General features: G+C 32.9%; 1 long non-coding RNA gene across 1 annotated transcript; it reads left to right on the top strand.

Moving 5' to 3' along the window:
• Nucleotides 1-6,040: 6,040 nt before the first annotated feature.
• On the top strand, nucleotides 6,041-6,663 carry LOC122040001. The gene is made up of 2 exons (XR_006128471.1): nucleotides 6,041-6,134; nucleotides 6,333-6,663. It is a non-coding gene; the product is annotated as an uncharacterized LOC122040001 (long non-coding RNA).
• The last annotated feature ends 620 nt before the right edge of the window (nucleotides 6,664-7,283 follow it).

Genomic DNA, 7,283 nt, shown 5'->3' with positions numbered 1-7,283 from the left:
TTCCATGAAGTTATCACTTTAGTTTTGAAGATAACATAATGGATCAATGTATATATCAAAAGGTCAGTGAGAGTAAGATTTGTTTTCTTGTGTTATATGTGGATAATATTTTGCTTGCGACAAATGATAAAGGTTTGCTATATGAGGTGAAACAATTCTTCTCAAAGAACTTTGACATGAAGAATATGGGTGAGGCATCTTATGCCATTGGCATTAAGATTTATAGGGAAAGATCTAGAGGCATTTTGGGTTTGTCTCAAAAGACTTATATCAATAAAGTTTTAGAGAGATTTTGAATGAAAGATTGTTCACCAAATGTAGCACCCATTGCAAAGGGAGGCAAATTCAATTTGAATCAATGTCCCAAAAATGAGCTCGAACTGGAACAAATGGAAAACATTCTGTATACTTCAACTATTGGAAGTCTAATGTATGCTCAGGTATGCACTAGACCTAACATTGCATTTGTTGTTGGGGTGTTAGGGAGATATTAGAGTAACCTAGGTGTTGATCACTGGATAGTTGCGAAGAAGGTAATGAGATACCTTTAAGAGACGAAGGATTACATGCTTATGTATAGATGAATTGAAACTCCGAAGGTGATTGGTTACTCTAATGCAGACTTCGCAGGCAGTGTTGATTCATGTAAATCAACATTTGGTTATATTTTCATGCTTGCTGATGGAGATGTATCATGGAGGAGTGTAAAACAAACTCTAATTGCTACCTCTACTATGGAGGTCGAGTTCGTATCTTGTTTTGAAGCTATCTCACATGGTGTATAGTTGAAGAGTTTCATATCTAGACTTAGAATTGTTGATTCTATTTCTAGGCCATTGAGATTTTACTGTGATAATTTAGTTACTATATTTATGGCTAAGAATAACAAGAGTGGAAGTTGAAGTAAGCACATCGACATTAAATACTTAGTCATAAGAGAACGTGTTCAAGAGAAGAAAGTGGTCATTGAGCACGTTAACACTGAATTGATGATAGATGATCCTTTGACTAAAGGCATGCCACCAAAGAATTTTAAGGATCATGTAGTATAGATGGGACTTGGTTCCATTTTAATATTTTCAATGAAACTCTTATTTAGTTTGATATTTTCTCATTTAGTTTTTGTGCACATATTTGTATACTCATTTTGAGAAATATCATTAATATTTGGACCTCAAATAAACATAGGGTTTATTCATTAATTCATAAGAAGTGTATAAGAAACAATATGCATTGTCATACATGGAAGATAATACTCTTGGTTTTGGAGGACCTATAGCCATGATTCTTGTATTTTGTTTCTTGCTGTGAAACATGGACCAAGTGAGAGAATGTTGGTTATTTCTCATAAAGTTAAGTGGTCCATGATCTCCACTTTGTGATCCATGTTGTGGACCATGATTTCCACAAATCATAGGACATGGTGATTTCTTTTCAACCAACTCAGTGATGGTATGAATTTATATATATTCATATTCATTTCAGAGGTCCCTAAGCCTACTCTCTCTAATGAAATATACATCATCATATTGAGTGAGACAAGGTTTAGAAGCACCAACAATTTTTAACAAAACACAATTTAGTGTGAATCGCAATGGCAGGAGGTATGCTAACATTCAATTTCGTTTCCTCTTTTTGATATGAATATGTTATTAATGATACTAAACATGTTCAAATTGATTTAATTTATATTTACATAATAATAATAAAAAAGCTTTAGATATTCCCATGAGTGTGATCATACCAGTACTAATATATCGGATCTCGTCAAAACTCCGAAGTTAAGCATATAAATAATTCTCTGCCCATGATGAACTAGTTATGGTTGTCCCAAGCTCAGATAAAGAAGGTGTATTGTTTTAGGTTATTAGTCAACGTTAAATTATGATAAATATTTAATGAATGTAACCAATAAATTATTGTGATAATACTAAGTTGTTCTCCAGAAGAAATGAGTTGCAGGATCCGACTGTAACATCTCGATAAGGACCGCTACATCTCTAGAATTCGAGTGTAATACTAAATATATAAAAGTTTTAACCGACCTCATCTAGTAGGATAAGACTTAGTTATTGTTGTATACTCTTATGAGACATGCGGTGATAAAAAGTAAGGATGATTCCATGCAATAATGGTTAATAAGCCGTTGGATTTTGTGTAATTTGACTACTGTTGATGCTGACCTATCAATATTTTTTAAATTTATCTGGTGGCCGATCTAGGCCATATCGTAGACCATCCACCTCTAAGATCGGATTAATTGGGTGGAAGGCTATATACTGGGATAAGAAAAGGCTTTTATAAGAGGGAAAAAAAATCAATTGACTTAGTTTTATCATGCTGAATGCTGCAACAGTGCGATAAAACTAAGGGGGCGTTTGGTTCTTTCCTAGGAATAGGAATGAGAATCATTGTATAGTGGAATGAGAATGAGTATGAGCATGGATATCACTTTTAAAAACAATGTTTGGTTAGTTGCATATTTTCTATCGGAATAAATCAAAATTTCCTTTTTTACCCTTAAAGGAAAATAAGAAAAAGAAATAGATGTAAGAGAAAGATGAATGTGAGAGAAAAATATGATGAAAGAGAATGATGAGAGAGAAGGTGTGATGAGAAAGAATGAAGAGAGAGAAAGTGTGATGAGAGAAAATGAGAAAAGAGAGTGTGATAGGAGAGAGCATGACGAGAGAAGATGAGAGAGAAAGTATGATGAGAGAGAAAATGTAACGAGGAAAAATGAGAAGAGAGAGTGTGATGAGAGAGATTGAGGAGAGAGAAAGTATGGTGAGAGAGAAAATGTGATGAGAAAAAAAAGAAAACAGTGAGTGTGATGAGAGAGATTGAGGAGAGAGAAAGTATGATGAGAGAGAAAGTATGATGAGGGAAAAAAAGGAGGGAGTGTGACAAGAGAGATTGAGGAGAGAGAAAGTGTGATGAGAGTGAAAATGTGATGAGAAAAAAAGAGAAAAGAGCGTATGATGGAAGAGATTGAGGAGAGAGAAAGTATGATGAGAGAGAAAGTATGATGAGAAAACAAAGAAGGAAGAGACTGCGATGGAAAAGATTGAGAAGAGAAAAAGTATGATGAGAGAGAAAGTGTAATGAGAAAAAAAAGGAAAGAGAGTGTGATACGAGAGATTAAGGACAGAGAAAGTGTGTAATAACATGATGAGAGAGAAAATATGATGAGAGAGGATAAGGAGAGAGAAGTGATATGAAAGCAAAAATAAATAAATATATTTTGATATTTGATATTAAGGGAGAAAATTTTAGTTTTAGGTCAAGGGTATTTTTGGAATAAGAGAATATTTTGATTGATGAAAATAGGGTAATGACTCATTGAATGGGAGGTACATGGGAATGAGTTATTGCTCAATTTCAAGAATTCATTCCCTTATTTGTATTCCTATTCCTATAATCCAAACATTAACAATGACAATCAATGATTCTCATTTCCATGCCCCACTTCTATTTCTCTAAACCAAACGCCCCCTAAGTTTTATCTTGTTGGAATGGATGGAGGAGTCCTTTAGAAAAGAGTGCGTCGTTTACTAAATGCTTGTTTTGAATATTTATTAAACTTAAATATATTATTTGATAAATTACTAAAAAAAAAAAATCTTTTTAACGACCACTACAATAATTACTGCATTTTGGGACGAATTTATAAAAAAAATTCGTTGCAAAAGATTTGGGGACGAAATTTGGGACGAAAAAATTTTCGTCCCAAACAAGTTGATGCCAACTTTTGGAACAAATTTATGTTTGTTGCAAAATTGGGGACGAAAATAGGGACGAAAATAATTTTCGTCCCCAAATTCGTCGCAAAATTTGTAACATATATGGCAGAAGTTTATAGAATTTTGGGACGAAAAATATTTTTGTTGCAAACTTAGCAACGAATTTGGGGTCAAAAAATTTTGTCAAATTTTTTTTTGTTGCTAATTTTGTCCCAAATTTTGCATATGATTTTCCAACGAATAGTAATTTTGTTGCAAAATCGGCAATGAATTTGGCAACAAAATTTAGCAACGAATTTTATTTTCGTTGCCAAAGCCGTCGCCAAATTTGCAACAAAAACCCTTATTTGTTGCAATATTTCATATAATTTTGGGACGAAAAATTTTTTTGTTGCAAACTTAGCAACGAATTTAGGGTCAAAAAATTTTGTCGAATTTTTTTTTATTGCAAATTTTGTCCCAAATTTTGCGTATGATTTTCCAACGAATAGTAATTTTGTTGCAAAATCGGCAACGAATTTGGCAACAAAATTTAGCAACGAATTTTATTTTCGTTGCCAAAGTCGTCGCCAAATTTGCAACAAAAACCCTTATTTGTTGCAATATTTCATACAATTTTGGGACGAAAAATTTTATTGTTGCAAACTTTGCAACGAATTTGGGAACAAATTCAATGACGAATTAATTTTTGTTGCTAAGTTAGTCCCTAATTTTGCAACGAATAAGATATTTGTTTCAAATTTGGCAACGATTTTGGCAACAAAATTTGGCAATGAATTAAATTTTCGTTGCCAAATCCGTTGCTTTTTATATGGGATTTTGGGACGAATCCACAGGTTCGTCCCAGAATCTGGGACGAAATTACGATAGATTGGCAACAAAAATTATTTGTTGCCAAATTCGTTCCTACTATCAAAACTACATTCCAGATATAGCTGTTTTCTACAATTCAATCCATACATACATATACAACAAATTCAAATAACACATTCAACACATCATAATTAACATTAACACATCCTAATTAACATTAACACATCTTAATTAATTAACATACATCTATTCATTCAAACTCACCAAAGCATACAATATCATAATTTGTTCTTTAAGCTACTCAAAAATATTTCACAAGTTCTACACTCCAACAAGTTTCCATACAAGTCCATCAATCCAAGAAGGTACATCAATCCAACAAGTTAAACAAACTAAGATACATCAAGTTATCTTCTTATTCCACAAAAGCTTTCATCCCCATCAAGTCTTCTTTTCCTACATAAAAACAAACAAATAAACTAGATCATATGTAACCAGAAAACATCACATGTTTCTATAATTAATTTAAATAAACAGAATCCAGTTAAAATGTAAGGTTTACATCTTGCTCTTTGAACTATCAACAGATCACTAAATCACACAGACATAATTAGATAGTAAAGTCGAATGATAGTGTAATCTATCCAACACCATACTGTCATGAATTATTGTGCAGTTCTAGAGAAAGAGCTTACTGTCCTTGACTGTATTGCTTGCAGAAACCAATTGGTCAGCATATGCCATGTTTGCTTTTCTTTCAATAGTGTTTAACATTGCTCATTGGGGACCTTTACGAAGTGAATATCAATAGTTGAGTGTTTGCTCCATCCTTAATCAATTATAAATGGTTTTAATTGTATTCAAGGTTTTCAATTACAGCTTACTGTAGGCTTGAGGAGACCATATACAAAAACACTAGTAGGAAGCATTTAGATTGGGGATCGGCAATCTAATAAACAGAATTGTGATTTTGACGTCTTCATATTGCTGTAGGGGCACAACCATTCGATCAAACCAAGAATGTAAGATAAAGCTTCTTTTGCTCTTGGATAATTTGCACTTGATCAGTGTTAGTGTGATACTTTGTTGTTCACTTCTAAGTAATCTTTAGGGATTAACTTCGGCAATTGTTCTTAGTGGAGAGGCCTAATGTATTTATCTGTTCAAAAGATACAATTGTCCAGAAGTCCCTCTTCCTAAAAGCTGCAATTGTTGCTAAAAGTATTCATTAGTTTACGATTGATGATAATGACTGTGGCTACTATATCTGTATTCTGTTGGTGCAATTGAAATTGATCTCCAAAGAATTACTTTATGCAAATGATCTGTTAATGAAATATAGGCCTCTGACTCATTGGGTATTATTTTAAAGAATGGCCTAGATGATATATTAAAAAGATTTCCTGCAACAATGATAACATCTATATTCTACCCTGACCTGATCACTGGTTAAAATTACTGATCTTGGTTTTCTTACAAAGTTGATGATCTTCCTCTAGGTGAAATAAATGAAGTCTATCTTTTGGATTTCATTGGATCCTCTGGTTTTATCGGGGAATTATATCCAAAAGTCGAGAGGTACCACTTTCAACTTTTTAGGTCCATGTCCTTCATAGTATTCTTTTCCTTCTTTTTGCTGTGATGTTATTTAATGTATATTAGTTTGTCTTTCATCTTGTTCATAGAGTAATAGTGCTAAGAATCATTATCTTCTCAATTACATGTGAGGTTCTTAATCCTGGCATGTGATTTCCTTTTGTTTGCTTTTCCTTTCAGTGTGATAATATTAGACCATCATAAGACTGCAGTTGAAGCTCTCTGTGGCAATGCTTCATTTGGCAAGAATGTGATAAAGGTTATTCATATGGATAAGAGTGGTGCTACAATTGCATTTGACTTCTTTAAAGAAAAGCTTTTAAAAAGAAGTGATACTTTGAAAGGTCTTGGAATCCACAACCATCAGGAGGCAGGTCAAAAAAATTTGTCTGGTTGCAAATTTGAAAGAGTACAGAAGCTCTTTGAATACATTGAAGATGGTGACATATGGAGGTGGAAGCTCCCGCACAGCAAAGCTTTTAGTAGTGGCTTGAAAGATATGAATATAGAATACAATGTGAATGTGAATTCAGCTTTGTTTGAACAGGTAAATTTTTTTGTTAGTCATTTTACCAGGTAACTGTTATTAGTTTTAGTTACATTTGAATTGTTTTGCCCAGTCCATTTCAAATCTATACAATTATATAAACTTCAAATTGTGACTATTCTCTTTGTGATTATACTCATTATTTTCTTCTACTTTCAGGATCTGCTATCTGTTTACTTTTTTGTTATCTCAGTTGTAAATTTTTGAATTTACTAATAATGGATATTGAAATGACTAATTATTTTACAAAAACATTTTAGTTCTAGAGAAAGTGAGAGGCAAAAGATTAGTAATTCTATCATCCCATTCTCTGATTCTTGCCTTTTTATACATCCAGTCTATTTCTTTGGTCAATGTTCAAGTAGCCTAAACTACCAGCATGATTAGTAGCAGTACCTGAAATTCCAGAAGATCCATAGGTGCTCTCTCAGATTTCAGGATTCATGTCTAGTTGTATATGGATTTGTAAATAGGTCAACTACTTTATTAGCTGTAACTGACAATGTTTGGTTATGTGGGTTGATCCGCATGATCTGGTTACAATGTGCTTAGCTATAATTTTTTTTAATAGATATCAAAAGTTG

The sequence above is a fragment of the Zingiber officinale genome, chromosome 2A (genome assembly GCF_018446385.1).
Source record: "Zingiber officinale cultivar Zhangliang chromosome 2A, Zo_v1.1, whole genome shotgun sequence".
NCBI lineage: Eukaryota > Viridiplantae > Streptophyta > Magnoliopsida > Zingiberales > Zingiberaceae > Zingiber > Zingiber officinale.
The sequence above is the reverse complement of the archived record's forward strand: the minus strand, read 5'-3'. Positions and strand labels throughout refer to the sequence as shown.